Source organism: Colobus angolensis, unplaced genomic scaffold (genome assembly GCF_000951035.1).
Source record: "Colobus angolensis palliatus isolate OR3802 unplaced genomic scaffold, Cang.pa_1.0 Scaffold126, whole genome shotgun sequence".
Taxonomy (NCBI): domain Eukaryota; kingdom Metazoa; phylum Chordata; class Mammalia; order Primates; family Cercopithecidae; genus Colobus; species Colobus angolensis.
In genome coordinates, this window is record NW_012113808.1 from 1,552,427 (window position 1) to 1,571,391 (window position 18,965).

Genomic DNA, 18,965 nt, shown 5'->3' on the forward strand with positions numbered 1-18,965 from the left:
GTGAAACCCCGTCTCTACTAAAAAATACAAAAAACTAGCTGGGGGAGTTGGCGGGTGCCTGTAGTCCCAACTACTCAGGAGGCTGAGGCAGGAGAATGGCGTAAACCCGGGAGGCGGAGCTTGCAGTGAGCTGCGATCTGGCCACTGCACTCCAGCCTGGGCGACAGAGCAAGACTCCATCTCAGAAAAAAAAAAAAAAAAAGAAATAGTTATAGCCTGAATAAAATTAAATGACTATAAAATTACCCTAAGTACTTAAGGGCTATTTAGTATTATGAAAGCTAATATATGAAATAATTCTCCAAAGATTATAATTATGATATAATCTAAACTCTATTGTTCTGTCTTGTATTATTACTTAAATTTTATAACTGTCATTTCTAAAAGGATAAATATTCTTTCTAAAGTTATCTGGGCAACATACTCATAATATTTCTGTTAACTCTCATTCTGTTTCTCAATTTATATACTTGAAGGCTCTTAATTTCTTAATACTTTTTGCCTATAAAATTAGCAGCTTTACAGTCTTTAATTATTGCAACACTTTACTCTTGCAATAATAACTAAACATTTCTACTTTAACTAACAGAATTTCAAACTGTAAAGCACCTTAACATATTTTTAGTCTGAGTTGCATATTAGAATTATCTGTAAAAATAAATACTGTGGCATTAATTTAAAAACTGAATTGTATGTCTCGTGCATATCACTGAGATGTGTTCTGCTTAGGCATGATGAGAATCTATACGATTAAATGACGCTAATCACCCATCAAATTAAGGGTGTCAGAAACAATATTGAAATAGGCATCAACCATTCACCCCTGAGAAGGCCCAAGACCGTTCGGCTCGTTGGTCATCAGTTCTTTCTCCTCTTTTCTCACCGTAAGGTCTTGGTTCTGGTCCATATATTTTTAGAGACCATTTTTTACTGTTATCCTCAGCCATGGGGGCTGTTGGTATATATAGCTGGTGCTCGAACAACACAAGGCTTAGGGGAACTGACCTCCCACACAGTCAAAAATCTGTGTATAATTTTATCTCCCCAAAATCTTAACTAATAACAGACTACTGTTGACTGGAAGCTTTACCAATAATATAAATGGTTAATTAACAAATATTTTGTGTGTTATATGTATTATATACTGTATTCTTAAAGTAAGCTAGAGAAAAAATGTTATGAAGAAAAATCATAAGATAGAGAAAATATATTTACTGTTCTTTTAGTGGAAGTGGATCATCTACGCCTTCTTCAGGTTGAGAAGGCTGAGGAGAGAAGGATGAGGAGGGGTTGGTCTTGCTGTCTCAGGGGTGGCAGAGGAGGAAGGAAATCTGGGTATAAGTGGACTACACAGGTCAAACCCCTGTTGTTCAAGGGTCACCTATACTCTGCATTTTTTTCTTCATATATCTTTTTTTTTTTTAAAAAACGGAGTCTGTCTCTCTGTTGCCTAGGCTGGAGTGCAGTGACACAATCTCAGCTCACTGCAAGCTCCACCTCCCAGGTTCACGCCATTCTCCTGCCTCAGCTGCCCAAGTAGCAGGGACTACAGGCACCTGCCACCACACCCGGCTAATTTTTTTGTATTTTTAGTAGAGATGGGGTTTCACCTCTTCATATATCTTTTTTTAAAAAAATCATGATAGCTGAGTGATACCTTGCCTCGGGAAGCCATTCTTTTTTTTTCTTTTCTTTTTTTTTTTTTGAGACACAGTTTCGCTTTTGTTGCCCAGGCTGGAGTACAATGGCGCAATCTCGGCTCACCACAACCTCCACCTCCGTGGTTCAAGCGATTCTCCTGCCTCAGCCTCTCGAGTAGCTGGGATTACAGATATGTGCCACCACGCCCAGCTAATTTTGTATTTTTTGGTAGAGATGGGGTTTCTGCATGTTGGTCAGGCTGGTATCGAACTCCTGACCTCAGGTGATCTGCCCGCCTCGGCCTCCTAAAGTGCTGGGATTACAGGCATGAGCCACCGTGCCTGGCCAAAAAAAAAAATTATTTATATATATATATATATATATATATTTGAGATACGATCTTGCTGTGTCTCACACAGGCTAGAGTACAGCAGCACAGTTGCAGCTCACTGCAGCCTCAGCCTCCTGTGCTCAAGCGATCCTCCCCTCCCACCTCAGCCTCCCAAGTATCTCAGACCACAGGCATCTGCTACCACACCTGGCTAATTTTTTAAATTATTTGTAGAGATGGGGTCTCCCTATGTTGCCCAAGCTGGTCTTGAGCTCCTAGGCTCCAGCAGTTCTCCTGTCTCAGCCCCTGAGTAGCTGGTGTGCATGTTTTCTCATGGCATGTATCTAGAGCTTGGCGTCTTCACTGCCCCTGTTCATCCATCCCTTTTCCTCCCAGGTCTCAGGATCACCCTCCCAGTCTCATAGCTTGACGCCTTCCACCCTGCATCCTCCACTCTGTTATTTCCTGGTCTTGATCTTTTGAGTGACTAACTCAAGAATCCTGTGTGCCCACCTTCTTCTTCTTGGATAGTTGTTTTGTTGGGAAATCATGTTTTCTAGTTACAAGAAATCTTTTTTTCCCCTCCTGTGTACGTTGCAGTAGAATCCTCTTGAGCACTATAGTTATTTTAATTGAAATTCAAGTTGTCTGTATCCTCCAGTAGTTCCCTCTTTCTGGGGGTGTGTCTGTTTCTTCTGGGCTGTGCTCCTTGTATGTTGCTGAGACTCTTGGAAGGGGTTATCACTCTTTGTAGGCTCAGGGGGCCTGGGTCTGGTGGAGCACTGGTAGGGTTGGCGGGCCTGCCATGGTGGGAGAGAAGGCGGCTCTTCCCGTGTCCAGAGCGGACCCTGCATGACCTTCCCTTTGCTTGTGGGCCCTGGGACTGGCAGCTCTACCTCTTGCGCAGCTGCTGCTTTGCCCCTGGAGCCTGGGAATCCAGGCAGAGCACTCGGGATGGGGCTGGTTTTCCTCCAGGGCCCACAGGTCTCCCCAGGCCAGCCTCATCTGAGGCCTTTGACTCTTAAGATCCTCATCCTGAGGCTCTTGGGCTGGCCCCTCCAGCTTGAGAGGGAGGAAGCCCTACACTCGACCTCTCCAGCAGGAAGCACACTGAGTAAACCCAGCCACTTCTTCTCGCTGCTGTAGAGACAGAAGGGGGACAAGTGGAGGGTGGGGGGCGATATTGGGCTCAACCATCTTCACTCAGATACCTGAAAGGCTTGATCTCAAGGAAAAGAGTAAACATTGATAGGGCAGCACTCTACTTAAATTATTTTATTTCACACTTAGGTGTAAGTATTGTTATCACCATTACACAAATGAAACAGATATTGGTAGATTAAGAAACTTCAACAGGAAGTAGTAGTGGTGGAGTCAGAAATTGAACTGGATGTGCTTTGGTCAAACTCTCAGGTGCTTTTGCAGCCACCCATGTTTCTGTTAGAGAAGAGGCCTGGAGGCATGCCTGCCATACAGTAAGCACTTGGTGTTCGCTGTTCTTGTCCGGTAGGACTCTTAACGACCTCACAATGACACAACGATGGGCAGCTGGGAAGAAAACGATAGAGTGATGTGTAGTTTACAAAGACGTGATCTTGTAGTTGCTTGGATGAAGACAAGGATCCATTAAAAGCAGAAGTCTCCCTAACAAACCTCATTCTGGAACATCAAGTTCAATGGCCGTATAAACAGTTGCTCAAACCTGCCATATCATTGGCAGAGAGTCACATATGTTCTACCAGACTAAATATATAATCATTGAGACATATTAAAATGTTGCTGGCTGGGCACTGGGGCTCATGCCTATAATCCCAGTGATTTGGAAGGCCAAGGCGGTAGGACTGCTTGAGCCGAGGAGTTTGAGACCAGCCTAGGCAACATAGCGAGACCCCATCTCTACAAAAAATTTTAAAAATTAGCCAGGAGTGGTGGCATGTACCTGTAGTCCTACCTACTTGGGAAGCTAAGGCAGCAGGATTGCTTGAGCCCAGGAGTTTGAGGCTAAACTCAAAGGCAAAGCCCCCTCCCGCAACAGTGAACTCTCTTCGCACCGCTGCACTCCGACTTTGGTGGCAGATCAAGACCCTGCTATAAAAAAAATAGTTAAAATGTTGCTATTGCTATCATTAAAAGCTTTTTGCTTTGGTCTTTAGAGATAACTTCTCACTTTCTACCTGGAGAACCGTTCCTGGACCTTCCCCGAGGGTAGTGAGGAGAGGCATTCGGCCATGTGGACTTCTGTAGGTCTGCTTAGGCAGTCAACTCCCAGGCCCACTCCCTCTAGGGTGATGACTTGTGTGTGGACATGGATGTCAGTTTCATTTAGAATCAACTCAAATGGACTCTGTAGCTCACGAGAAATGTGGTTACAGAATATGCTTAGTAATGCTTGGCATGATCACTTCTTGTTTTTAAGGAAAGACTGAAAAAATCTGAGCCTGAAAGGCTTCATCTGGACTCAAATCAAAACTCCCTTCTCTCCCCCTTCCCGTCACCCACCACTTCCTGGCAGTAGCTTTGGCATCTGGGGCTGCTTCTGTCTTACAGTATGTGGCACTTCAGGAGCCCTTGCCCTCTCCCTCTCCACAGCTCATCAGAGTCCATCCAGCTCTCAAAGGCCAGCAGCCCTGCCTCTCCTGGCCTGGGAGCAGTGGATGTCAGCCCTGTTGGCTCTCGGTGTGCCAGGAGGTGTGTCGTATGGGGAAGTGAGTAGCACACCTGCCTGTGTTGCCAGGGTGCCTCCAAGCCCATGTGCAGGAGAAAACCGACCCCAGGAAAGAAAGCCCGGTGATTAGAAGTCAGCAAATGTGGCCGGAGGCCTGAGGGCTCTGATGTGGGGAAAGCCCGGGCAGCAGAAACCCTAGAAGATTATGAAGGGTAAAACCTGATTACTTGCTGAGGCCAGTGTGTTTTCAGTGTTTCTTTAATCCACTGGAAGTCAGAGGTGAGTGAAAATTTTGTAAAAGAATTATTTATTCCTTCTGGGTCTTGCTGCCTTTTGATCTTGGCATAGGACAAGGGTCTGCTCGAGGGTCCTGTTTCGAGGGAAACAGCATCTTTCCTTAGTGCTGTTTGCTATTCATGCTCCTCCCTGGCCCCAAGCAACAGGCCAGATCAGGCCTTCATGGGACAAGTCAGGAGTTCCCCGTGAGAAGAGCCGCCTCAACGGGGATGAGCAGCCCCTGAGCACGTACTGCCTGCTGGAGGCCGTGTTATACACGTGCGCATATGCTGACCTGCCATGAGTGCCTCCTATGTCCAGTGTGCATTGTCTGTGCCCCATAGCAGGTGAGGGGTGGAGCCAGGATGTGTTCCTGTGACCCAAGGGAGCCTGTGACCCAGGTGCCAAGGCCAGCGTCCTTAACTCCCACCACGCAGCTCCCCTAATGGTGAATGTGGCCCAGCCCCCTGTCCTGACCATCTGCATAGGGCCATTCCTTCTGGTAAATGTTAGGTATCAGGTGGGAGGGGCAGTGAATGAGGAAGGAGACAAGGACACTCTCCAGGTAACTGTAGATAATATGCATGCTTCTCAGGGTGTTGATAGAATCTCATGGGCTTTAGTATCTAGGTCAGAATTCTGACTTGTTAGTTTGTAGTTATGTGTTCTCTGAGTCCGGTTTCTCATTTATAAAGTAGAGAAACTTCAACCTGATTTACTACAAGGTGGTCGTGAACATTGAATTGTGCAGCCTTTCTGTTGGAGATGGGATCTTGCTATGTTGCCCAGGCTAGAGTGCAGTTGCTATTCACAGGTGCAGTCATCATACTACAGCCTAGAACTTCTGGTGAGTGATACACCCACCTCAGCCTCTGAAGTAGCTGGGACTGCTGGCACGTGCCACCGTGTCCAGCTTAAATTGTGCAACATTTATAAAACCTCTTTTTTAGTGTCTGGCACATGACAAGTACTCAGTAAGTATTGGCACTTCTCCTGCTACTGTTCTTTTGGGACCACGCAGTGGATAGTGAAGCACCCAGGTTTTAAGTCTTACTGAGCCCCCATTATGTCTCAAGCACCGTTTTGGGCTTTTAGAATACATCAGTGAACCAAATAGATTCTGGCCTGCATGATCTAGAGTGGGTAACAGACGATAAGCAGTGAACCAATAAGCAGATGGCATGTTAGAAAGGAAATGTTGTAGGAGAAGGAAACAGTAGGCGGGTTTAGGGGGCTTGAGAGTGATAGGGGAGGGGTGTAAGGCATCAGTTGCAGAATTAAATAGGGTGGGCAGGCCTGATTCAGAAGGTAAGATTTGAGCAAACCTCCCAGGCAGTGAAGGAGTTGGACCAGTGCATTTCTGGGAAGTGGAGATCCCCACCATCCAGGTGAGGCACCTGGCAGTGTGAGGCCCGAGGCGGGAGTATGCCTGGTGGGCAAGGCGCAGAGGAAGGAGGAAGGTGGTCAGAGAGTTGCAGGGTGGAGGCGGGGCACAGAGGGCCTTGCAGGCTATGGGAAGAACTTGGCTTGCACTTTGAATGAGATGGGGAGCCTTTGGTGGATTTTTAGCAAAGGGATAACATAGCCCTGTGTAAGTTTTAAAGAGATGCTGTGAGTGCCAGGTTGAGAACAGACCCTAAGAGGACAAGCGTGGGATCTGGCTCCCACCATAACCTGGCAAGAGATGGTGGAGACGATGAGACGCCTTCAGATTCCCGACATGTTTTGAAGTTAGGACCAGCTGGCTGCCCCGATGAATTGCATGTTTCGATGGATTGCATGTTTCAACCATAGGAACTGAGTGTTGGAAGGATCTCCGGCAACGTGGGCAGGAGAAATAAGCGTCATTTTGTGAGTTTGGATTGAGTAACATGTGCCCTCAGCAGCGTCCTGCGGTCTGCGGGGATCCTTCAGTCACTTGACCCTATCCCCACTGCACATTCCTGTGGTCGTGACTGGTGACAGTGGGAGTAGCACTGGTAGTAGATGTCTGAGAGAGGACCAGACCAGAAGGCAGGCTCTACATGGTCTGTGATGGCTGCATTCAGGAGTGTCGAGGAGATGGCATGTACCAGGCCATTGAGGAGATGGCTACCTGCCTTCTCCTGTAAACATATAGGTAACCAGACCCATGGGAGGGCTTTGGAAGAGGGTGGGGCCATAGTGAGGGGTTAAGTCTGCAGGTAGCCACCTCCTGTGGGATCAGCTCCCCAGGGCATCCCTGGGCTGGACCTCCTGCTCAGAGCAGTCAGCTCTGTGGGAGAATGGACTCCCTGAGAAAACGCCAAGTGTATATCAGCAAAGTTGGGGGCTGTTCTCATGGAGCAGGGTTGCCAGACAGAATACAGGACACAGTAAAATTTAGATTTCAGATGTTATAATAATCGTTCAGCTTAAACTTGCCGGTCGTATCACATGGGCTATATTTACATGTGAAAAAAAATTACTTGTTGTTTATTTGAAATCCAAATAGCGCTAGATATCCTGTATTTTAATTTGCCAACTCAGGCTACTGTCTTGGTGTGATCTTGCTCGCTGATGAGCTGCACCTGAGACTTAGCCGGCTCCCTTAGTAACCTGTGAGAGTTGCCAAGAAACAAGACTCTGAAAGAGCCATTGAATTTTGTGGAGAAAAGGTTCTGCTGGGCTCCTGGGTCTGTCTTTCCCAGTTTTCAGAGCCTGGCCCTGAGCTCATTGGAGCACTCTGCATCCAGCCCTTCCGTTTCTGTTTCAGACTAGCTGCTCTGGGAGACTGCATGCCGGCCCATGGCTGGGTTTTGAATCTTGCCGAATGTGACAGTGCAGGCCCTGAGGGAGGTTGTGCTGAGGACTGAGAGCAATGCGCTGATGCTTGAGATCTTCACCCGCTGAAAACCCAGTTCTGGGAGCTGTGGGGTGGTGTCACTGCCAGGAGCCCAGAGGTCTTGGGTGGGCTCTGCCTACTGAGGGCTTATGGTCTGGCCTGCTGGGGAGATGACCTTGCCCAAGACCCCTGTCTCTAGTTCCGTCCTCGAACTGCCTAGTTCTGTCTGGTTCTGCTGAACAGCGCCTCCCGTCTGTCACAGGCTGAGTTGTGTCCACCCCAAATTCATATGTTGAAGTCCTAAGCCCTAGTACTTCAAAATGTGACCTTCTTTGGAGATAAGGTCTTTAAAGAGGTAATTAAGGTAAAATGAAATCATATGGGTGGGCCCTAATCCAATCTGATTGGTGTCCCAATAAGAAGAGATGAGGACACAGACACACAGAGGGGAGCCCATGCGAAAACACGGAGACCGCCCTGTGTGAGCCAGGAGAGAGGCCTCAGCAGGAAACAAGCCTGCCAACACCTTGATCTCGCACTTCCCGCCTCCAGCACTGCGAGATAATAAAGTTCTGTTGTTTAAGTCACCGTTCTGTGGTACTTTGTTATGGCTGCCTAGCAAATGAATGTACCATCCTATAAGATGAGACGTGCAAGGCTAGAGAGGAAAGCAAGGCAGGGACGCTGAATTCTGGGGGTTCAGATGGAGCGGTCTCAGCTCTGTGCCACTCAGTGTTTTGCCAACTGGAACTGTTTCAGGGTCCTGTAGGAGTGCCTGGGTGCCAGATGTGCCATTTCGGGCTGGAAGGGAACCCATTAAAGCTGGCCTTGCAGATCTGTGAGAGGGGAATGACTCCTTCTCCAGGGCACAGGTGGCAATGGCTTCTGAGCAAGAGGAGTCTATGTGCCCGTGTAGGGGACGCTATCCCCAGAGCCAGCTCTGTACTCTCACATAGAGCTGGAATCTTTTACTTTTTCTTTTTTTTTTTGAGACAAAGTCTCACTCTGTCGCCCAGACTGGAGTGCAGTGGTGCAATCTCGGCTCACTGCAAGCTCCGCCTCCCGGGTTCATGCCATTCTCCTGCCTCAGCCTCTCAGGTAGCTGGGACTACAGGCGCCCGCCACCATGCCACGCTAATTTTTTGTATCTTTGGTAGAGACGGGGTTTGACTGTGTTAGCCAGGATGGTCTCCATCTCCTGACCTCGTGATCCACCCGCCTCGGCCTCCCAAAGTGCTGGGATTACAGGCGTGAGCCACCGCGCCCGGCCTAGAGCTGGATTCTTCCTGGCAGCATCCTGTGGTTAAGCTTTAGAGAAGGCAAGGCACATAAGGAAAATGTCATTCGGCTCAGAAGCTCTGAGCCTGCTGATCTTCCTTGAGGAGGTCTGACTTCGCTGTGGGTTTGAGCTGTAACATGCCTATGGAAGAGATCACCATCTTAAATCACAGGCCCACGATTTTTGCATCTGTGTATGCCCAGGCATTCCTTGAGGAGATTTGGGGAAAAATAATCCCAGAGCTATTTTTATGGCAGTGACATCTTTGGGTAATTAAAATTATTTTTATGTCATTGTTCTTAGGCATGAACTTGATAAATATTCTTAAATCTTCTTTGTTGCTTGGATTAATTTGCCATTTAAAGATTCATCTTTATAAAAATGTCACTTTATATGTCAAAAACTAGGAATTAGAAGACTGGGTAGATTTAAGGAAACGAGCAAAGCTTGATTCTGTATTGGTTTTGTTATGCTTTAGAACTTCAAATTATGAAAGTTTTACTTTTGCTACTTGAATGCTATGGTGATATTTTTGCTTTGAATTCCATGGTTAGGGAGATAATTAGAAAATGTAACCAGTGAGGTTAGCAAAGCCAGGGTAGTAGTTCCACGTGGCAAATCAGTACAGCTTGCGAGGTGGGCCTCCAGATTTCTGCGCGGGAACAGTGGGAAGGAACTCCTCCACAGTGGTAGGGGTGAAGGGCTGGTGTGAGCATGCAGGTGTGTGTGCGGGTGGGCGATGGGAGGCCTCAGTGGAGTCTTGATTCCCAGCTCTTGGAGTCAGGTCACAGAGAGCAGAGGATTTGGCATAAACCAAGATGATCTCCCTCTCCAGTGGCAACAGTGTGCCTCCCAGCTATCCTTAGAAAGGACCCATGGGGTGTGACTCCAAACCCCTAGAAAGGGCCGTAGGTGTGGGACATTTCCAGGAATGCTCTGATTTCCAGCATGATTTTAAATGTGAGTGGCCATTGTACATAGCACCTTGCCTACAGGCGCTGCAGTCTGATCCACACACAATCCCATGGGGAGGGTGTCTCCCCACCAGTGTATGCGCCTGGTTTTAAATGCAAGGAAATGGAGGCTCTGAGAGCAGAGTGGCCTTCCGGGGTCTCATGTCAGTACACAGTGTTTCAGGTGGACACCACGGTTTTGTAACTCCAAAGCCCAGGCCCTTCCTGTGATGCCCCCATGTGTGCCATCCTCAGGTGCCTCAGGATAGGTGTGTCTCTGGGTTAATGTGGTCTCATCTTCAGTAGCTTGTGGTCCATTCAAGATGAATGGGGGGCACCAAAATGTACTTTAGCTGCCAAGGGGGCTGGAAGGAGAACCTGATAGGAGTATGGGTGAGTGGAGGAGGACCCTGGCTGCGGAAGTAGGGGGATGTTGAGGGGGAGGAGGATAGAGTGAAAGGGAGGATGGTGGGGATGGGGGAGGAGGGTGGAGAGTGAAAGGGAGGAGCTTGGGGAGCAAAGGGGGAGGAAGATGAAGAGAGGAACTTAAAAATAGAGAGTAGAGGAGAAGGAGTGTTGGGGTAAAAGGGAGAAGTGTGGGAGTAAAAGAGAAGAGTGTGGGGGTAAAAAGGAATGTGGGTAAAAGGGAGGAGTGTGGGGGTAAGAGGGAGGAGAGTGGGGAGTGGAGTAGTAGGAGGAACAGAAAGAGGGAAGCAAAAGGAGGATGGAGAGTGAAAGAGGAGCTTGAGGTTGGGGAGGAGGGTGAGAAGTAAAAAGGGAGGAGCTCAGGGATGGGGAGAAGCATGAGGAGAGGAGGGGAGGAGGGTGGGAATGAGAGAGGAGCTTGGGGATAGGGAGGAGTGTGAGGGGAGGAGGGAGGGAGAGGAGCTTGGGGATGGGGAGGAGCGTGAGTGGAGGGAAGGAGGGAGGGAGTGAGAGAGGAGCTCAGGGATGGGGAGGAGCATGAGGAGAGGAGGGGAGGGGGGTGGGCAATGAAAGGAGCTTGGGGTTAGGAGAGGAGGGCAGGGAGTGAAAGGAGCTCGGGGATGGGAAGGAGTGTGAGAAGCACAGTGGGAAGAACTTGGAGGACCCTGGCCAGCTCGGGGGAGGAGCAGCACAGGGAGGGGCTTGGGAGCAGAGGTGGGGTGTGGGCAGCAGGGGAGGAGCATCATTAGCAGTGCTCCACAATGAGCAAACCCTAGGAGTAGGCTCCCCCTCCTCACATTCGAAAACCTCCACTCCTGTAGCACAATAGAAGGGCAAAGTCAGAGTTGGTCCCTGTGGAGGATGTTAGGGGAAACGAAACAGAGGTTCTTGAGGGTACTGGGCACGTTTACCTAGCATGCTTTGCCCTGGTCCTTAGGCCTGAGACAGGAGGGAGCACCCTCACTGGCCCTGTGGGATGATCCCCATCCAGGAGTGGCTGATCTCCAGGGAGATAAAATAGGCATTTTTTGTTGAGTATGGGTATGGGATGTGGGGCGGCGTTCTCTGAGGAGCCATAGGTAGAATTTGTATAAAAGAAGTCCATGTTTCTGTAAGATCTGTAGCCCAATCAGAGGCGGAATGAGCCAGAAGAGCGGGAGAGCTGGAAGCCTGCAGAGGACACCAGCCTGGGGCGGGTGTGGCGGACTTTTGGGCGGGGAGCCAGTGAGGGAGAGGGCCTTGCGAAGCCACCTCTGTTTCTAAGCAGGCTGTGGACTGGCGGGCCGCGGGCCTATTATTTCCTTTTCTGAGCTCCTTCTGAGTCTCCTAAAGCGGACACTGCAATTGGGTGGAAGCCTCTGGCAGCAGAGACCCTCCTGTGTCCTGTGAGAATCGGGTGAGCCACCTCCTTAAAAGTGGGATGGTGAAGTGTCCTAGGGTGAGCCTCCTAGAGTCTGCTTCCTTGCCTCATCCTCCCATCCCCGCCAGTGGTCTCCTGTGTTGAGTGGCTGCACTGGCCCCGGAGCACAGCGCTACCCTCCCCCTCCCCTTTCCCTTCTCTTCCCTTTTTCCTCCCTCCTCCTCCTCCTCCCCCTTTTCCCTGCTCTTCCCCCTTCCTTCCTCCTCCTCTCCTCCTTTCCCTTGGCTTCCCTGTCTCCTCCCTCCTCCCCCCTCCCTTCCCCTTCTCTTCCCTTTTTCCTTCCTCCCCTTCCTCCTCCCCTAACCTATCTTCTTTTCTTCCCGTTCCCCTTCTTTTTCCCCTGTCCTCCTTCCTCTTCCTCCTCCACTTTCCCCTTCCTATCCCCCTCCTCTTTTTCTTCCTTTCTCCCTCTCCCCCTTTCCTTTTCCCTGATTCCCCCCCACCTGCCCTCTCTCCCTTTCCTCCCTCTTCCTCCTCCTCCCCTTCCTCTACCTCTCCCTCCAGTTCCTCTTCTTTTGCAGCTTCAGTTAGAGAGCTGTCTCCTCCTGCTGCTCCAGGCTTGGGCTGAGCCCCATGGGGTCTGGTGTGCTGTCAGCCAGGCCTGTCTTCCTGCCACTGGGCTGAACTTCTCTAGCTCAGCCCCTGCTTCCCCAGCCGGAGAGCCAGGCGCCGTGGGGCTTGTGTCTCCATCGTGTCGTGGACCCTCAGGGCCTCACGGGGGATCTCCTTGGGTGACAGCAGGCCACTGCTGAGGAGTGGGCGTGGAGCACAGGTTTTGGTAATGGGAAGTCCAGACAGTCCTCTGGTGAGGGACACGCTTGCAAGGAGCCCCGGAAGGACAGGCAGGAGGAGGCAAGGGCTGACAGCCTCAAAGTTCCAAAGCAGCTGCCCTCCCAGGGCTCCTGTGAGCCGGAGATAACAAAGCTCGGGTGCTTTGTAACTCAGCTTTGGCAGGGGAGAAGATCTGCCTAGAATTAACTGACATCTGAAGGCTTCCTGTCAAGCAGGCGTGTCATCAAAGCCTGGGGCTCATGAGCCGGCCTCGGGCTCTGGCCTTCCCCATCTTGACTCTCACCCAGTGAGATAGAAGGAGGGAAGATGCAGGGGTACGTGGGGCACAGGCATCCTCTCATCCTGGTGGGATGCCCCTCCAGGGCCGCAGGTTAGTGCTGATCCCCAACGGACCCCTGACTTTCCCCACACCTCTCACGGCCGCCCCTGTGTGGGGGGATGTGGCCAGGAAGCACTGAGGTTATCCGAAGCTGGTGGCAGCTGGGGATCAGCCCCATGACACATGACCAAGGCACTCTTAAGAGAAAAAAAATCAAAGCAAGTAGGAATTTCGTTTGGAGATCTGGTAGTGAAGCTTCACAGTCCTAGTAAGCCTCCGTTCAGCCTTTTCCTATAGAAAGTTCATTTCATCTTCTGTTCTTTTCTAACCGTATCATTAAAATGAGCAAACGCCCAGCAGGACTCCTGTGTCGGGCTCCCTTTAGGGGAGAAGGGCAGCTTGGTCCCCTTCTCTGGGGCAGGCTCGGGCCACTGCTGAGCATGGAAGAAAGATATGCAGCGTGGGGCTCGTTTCTTATTGAATTTAACGAAGATCAGTGCCAGGCGTTTGGGGCTGCTTGATAATTATAAAGCCTCTGCCATTTTTTGGCTACTAGAAATGGTGAGGAAGAGGTTTATTTTTCTGGAAGTAGCACTTCCTCCTGAGTGCACCAGAATACAGTAGGAGCTGTGTTTTATGGATGGCCAAATACAGCTCTCTCTCTCCTTGGTACCTCACAGTTTGGTCTTGGCAGTTGTTTTACTACAGGAAGCAAAAGCTTGTCACTGAGGTCTTAAGGTGTGAGGAGGAGGGAGAGGGGTGAGGAGAAAGGGTCTGATTTGACATTTGCTTTCTGTGTCATACTTTTCCCTGAGTCCAGGAAATTCACACATAAGGTGCACCTTAGCATATACCATTTTGTAATGATGCAATTTGAGAAATTCTCTATCTGTAAAACTTCTATTACATCCCTGCAGGGAAGGAGACCGCAAACTCATCTTTTTTCCTAGGGGAGAAAATGAGGGGGCAAAATTGGAAAATTGCTAAACTTATATGTGCAATTTCTGAATCTTTCCTAAATGTTTTGATGACTAAAAGGAGGGTGAGTCGGGACCATGTCTCAGGCCCTCGGAGATGTTACCATTAAGTCCTCATCTGCTTTGTTGCAGATGTCAGCGACGGTGACAGGCTGGTAGCAGCTCCCTCCCACCCCACGTCCCACACTCAGGCAAACTGTCCTACCTTGGCGACGTGCCCTGGTGCTTTCCTGATGAACCGAACTCAGTCACTATGACCAGTCGGTATGAAATGGAAGTGGATAAAAACTGGCAATGAGGCTGAGCATGGTAGCTCACGCCTGTAATCCCAGCACGTTGGGAGGCCAAGGCAGGCGGATCCCTTGAGGTGAGGAGTTTGAGACCAACCTGACTGACATGACGAAACCCCATCTCTACTAAAAATATAAAAATTAGCTGGCTGTGGTGGCATGCGCCTGTAATCCCCGCTACTCGGGAGGCTGAGACAGGAGCATCACTTGAACCCGGGAGGCGGAGGTTGCAATGAGCCAAGATCAGACCACTGCATTCCAGCCTTTTTTTGAGACTCCATCTCAGAAACAAAACAAAACAGAAAACGGGCAATGAGCCTCTTCTAAAACGCACCCAACAAGTGGGCTTCTCGAGATGTGCCAGCCAGCCTTCCCTGGCCCCGTGATTCTGAGCTGCAGGAGCACCCCAGGCTCCCTGGAGTGGGCAGGTAGGGATGGGCAGGGCTTAGAGATGCTGCAGGTGATTCTGATACCACCTCACCCCCTGGGTGAGATACCCGACCTTAGACTTTAGTTTGCCCTCACCCTTTGAAAGCCCACTGGGAAAGACCAGCAGTAATACAACTATTGTCAAACAAACGTAGGCTGATTTAGTTTGCTGCAGCCAGAGAGGATGCACCCCAGGAGAGGGGTGAGATGTTCAGGCGAGGTGAGAGGGGTTGGGAGGAGCCATGAATGGGGTTTGGGCTTCTGCTGGTGATTCTAAGGAGGGTGTGAGGAAGCTGAAGCCAGCTCTGACGGAAGGTTGTATGGACCCAAAGGCATGGGTGGGTGAGAGAGCATCTGGGTCCCTTTCACCTGGAAGATAGAGGCTCACCATGGAACTTGACTGGCAGCAGTAAAGAAGCAGTAGTCACCCACTTATGGTGGGCAGAGCGAAGGGTATTGAGTTGTTCTTCTGGTCGCAGGGCTCCTCCCCTCTCTGCTGTGTCCCACCATGTCACAGAGCAGCCTCGCCTGGTGATTGGTACATTGTGGGGCCTATCGCAATCTGACTGGCAACCTCTAACTGCAGAGCTGCGTTCTATGTTCTCACCCTCCCACCTTCTGACTGTGTGATTCAGGCAAGTCACTCATCTTCTTGGCCTCCATTTCCACCTTTATAAAAGGGAGGCGAGTGAAGATGATACCTTTTCTACCCTAGGCAGTGTCACTTTGGGACAGGGACATGTCCTCAGGTCCCATCCCAAATCGTTACAAACAGATTCCATTCTTCCACATCCCACACCGCCTGTACCTTCTCAATAGTGTGTAAGTTGAGTTGCTGTTGACCAGTTGGCATAAGGCTAAACTTTATTATTTTAATGAACATTTACGAATTGGATTTTTCAACCTACTTTTTATATTACGGAGTTAATACCACCTTATTCCAGGCTTGAACATTTCCACAGCACTTCTAAACTTTATTTTCTGGGTACTGTTCCCACAGTGTCTAAGGAATGGAAAAGCCCTGCTTCTCTTCTGCAGACATCCTGAAGGCTGTGAGATCCTGCAAGTCCAGCGACAAGGTTTGAGTGTCGTCGGAGCCCTTCGTATTTTATGGAAAGTTTTACACATACGTGCGCATTGACGTTTATCAGAAAAATGTTGGCCGGGCGCAGTGGCTCACGCCTGTAATCCCAGCACTTTGGGAGGCCGAGGCGGGCGAATCACCTGAGGTCAGGAGTCTGAGACCCAACTGGCCAACCTGGTGAAACCCCGTCTCTACCAAAAATACAGAAATTAGCTGGGCATGGTGGCATGCGCCTGTAATCCCAGCTACTCAGGAGGCTGAGGCGGGAGAATCGCTTGAACCCGGAGGCAGAGGCTGCAGTGAGTCGAGATCACACCACTGCATTCCAGCCTGGGTGACAAGAGTGAAATTCCGTCTCAAAAAAAAAAAAAAAAAAAGAAAAAAATGTCATCACTTGCATAGAACCTCCAAGGGTTTTGCATCATAGCAGAGATTTGCATCGAAGCCTTGTGAAATGTGGAGCTTGAGGGAAGACGGTCAGTTGGAGGGCTAGGCCCACACACCTGGTCTCCTTGCAGCAGCGGTCTGAGCCCAGGGCAGCTTCCTCCCAGTCTTTCCAGGGCATTGGGGCAAGAGATGGGCATAGGAGAAAGCCCACTCAACAAGACCTCGTGTCTGAGGGCCCCCCTGGCTCCTGCCCTTGCCTGTCTCTAGCCCAGGAGGCCCCGCCTTCTTTCCCCATTTCTGTGACCTGAGTCAACCAGAGCCCAAGGTGCTAGCAGCTCCTCTGCTGCTTTTCCTTCCAAGGGGATCATGGCCACCCTCAGAGGTAAAACACGTGGCCTGCAAATAAAGCAGCCTCCCAGCCTCGCCCTCTGTGCAGTTCATTCTTAGGTATTTAAAAATGTCGCCAACAGGCCAGGCACAGTGGCTCACACCTGTGATCCCAGCACTTTGGGAGGCCGAGGCGGGTGGATCACGAGGTCAGGAGATAGAGACCATCCTGGCTAACATAGTGAAACTCCTTCTCTACTAAAAATACAAAAAATTAGCCAGGCGTGGTAGTGGCATCTGTAGTCCCGACTACTCGGGAGGCTGAGGCGGGAGAATGGCGTGAACTCGGGAGGTGGAGGTTGCAGTGAGCCGAGATCGTGCCACTGCACTGCAGCCTGGGTGACAGAGCGAGACTCCATCTCAAAACAAACAAACAAACAAACAAAACAAAACAGAAAAAAAGTGGCCAACAAGGGGAAGTGGCTGCAGTTGTCATGTGCATCCAGTGGACGATTCGGTGCACGTCTGAGTGAGGGGGCAGTGCGTGTCTCACTCAACCCCATTGCTGCTTGGCTTGCAGGAGGCCAGGGTCCTGCTCTCAGCCTTGTGGGAAATCCATGCACGCCAGCTGCAAAGCATGTCCGTTCTTGTCCTTTCCAAGCTACCTTCTGTGTCGAGCCTCCCTAAGTCTGTGATCTTCTGAAACTGCAGTTACCATCTTGGCCATCCTCATGCACAGCCCTTCAGTGGCTCTCCGTTGCAGTAGAGCAGGGATGCACATTTCAGCTTTCAGGCCAACATGAATTGGTTGGGGGAGGCTGCTGGGAGCAGTAGAGAGAGCTTCACACTGAGTTACGTCCGTCACTGGGGGACACGGGGAGCAACCCCTTGATGGCACGCATTTGCTCTCACTGGCCTGTCAAAATACACAGCCCCTCCTTTGCTGCCACATCCCTCCACATAACTTCCCCTCCAATTATGTAACCTTATGGCTAATTCCTGAAAATGTTCTTCCCCATGTGATCTGCTTGGCTGATACCTTGTTACCTTTTGGAACGCAGTTGCAGGCCCGAGCCTAGGAGCTTGTCGGAACATTCAGAATGAGGTTGTTGGACACTTCAGGCTTGAAAGTAATGATGAAGGTGCTACTGAGATCATGGCTATTCCACTTCTTCCCTGGGGGCTATGGATCTCCCTAACCTGAATCACCTGCCTTCTGCAAGCCATGGCCTCTCTGTGTCTCGGAATAGTTGGCAAGTATTGCATAGGGCAGAGCCCAGCCAGGGACCTGCCAAGAAACAAGGTGAGTCTCTTTTTTCCCACCAGGCCTGGATTAGTCACTTGACCTAATGGCCTGCCAAGCCTCCCCCCGGCCTGGCCTCCTAGATGCTGGGTGTGCACAGACAGCTCAGTGAGGCCACAGGCACTTCCCCAAGCCTGTGGCCTGTGTAGGGCCACCTTGTATTCTGCCCCCTTTATTCTTTATTCTGCTTCTAAATCTAAATCATGCTGACTCCTTAATAAGTAATTGAATCAGGGTCAAGAGAGAAAGGTACTATCAGTAAGCCTAATTTATTGTTGGCTCAGAAATAATCCTGGAAATGAGGTTATGAGGAAGACCATTTAGAAACATGAAAAGCTTTAAAGCACATCTCTTGTTATGTTTCTGCCTGCTTGCCATTTAGAAAGTTAAAATTTTATGTAAGAGACACTCTATATACCACTTCCTATCTGCTAGACTATAAGGTTTATTGAAAAGAAGTGCTTCCAGCTCCATGCTCTAAAACAATCCAGCATCTAAAAATAGAAGGAAATGGGGAATGCTCCTTTTCAGAGCTCAGTGAGGCTCTTCCGGGCCCCTAAGGTAGCGGGGACACATCATCTCGGTTTGGAGACGTTTGGTTAGGAACTTGAACTCACTTCCAGAAGCAGTGCTATTTATGTGGGTAGAAGGAGGAAGAGAGTGATGCCATACATATTCCCCTAGTTCAGGCTTCCTTTTCCAAAATCCTTTCCTGCCATTGAAACGTAGCCCAGTGCTAGGCAGAATACCATGTTTGAAATCGGGGCTATATTTATAACACATTTCAAAGAGATAATGTCTAAATATACAGAGATGTCTTACCAAATCAAGAAGAAAAATGATAGTCACCTCCAAGGCAAAACCAACAAAGGACCTAAACAATTTGTTTAATCCAAACAAAAGGCCAATAAGTAAATGAATTTCTGTTTAGCCACACTAATATTCAGAGAAGTTAGCCAATGATGATGAAGTACCATTTATTTCTATCAAACTGTCAAAGATTGATAAGGACAACTGTTAGGATTTGCATGGAAAACGGGCACTCCCACTACTGACAAGAGTGAAATTTGGCAACTTCCATCAATGCTCTTAAGAAAAGCATCTTCTACTACTGTGCCCTAGGCAGATTACCAGACGGAGACAGAGACATTTGGTATAAGAATACACATCACAGTACTAATTAGAAAGTGAAACTCATATATTCACATAATAAGAGGCTGGTTGCCTAAATTATACTGCCTTTTTTTTTTTTTTTTTTTTTTT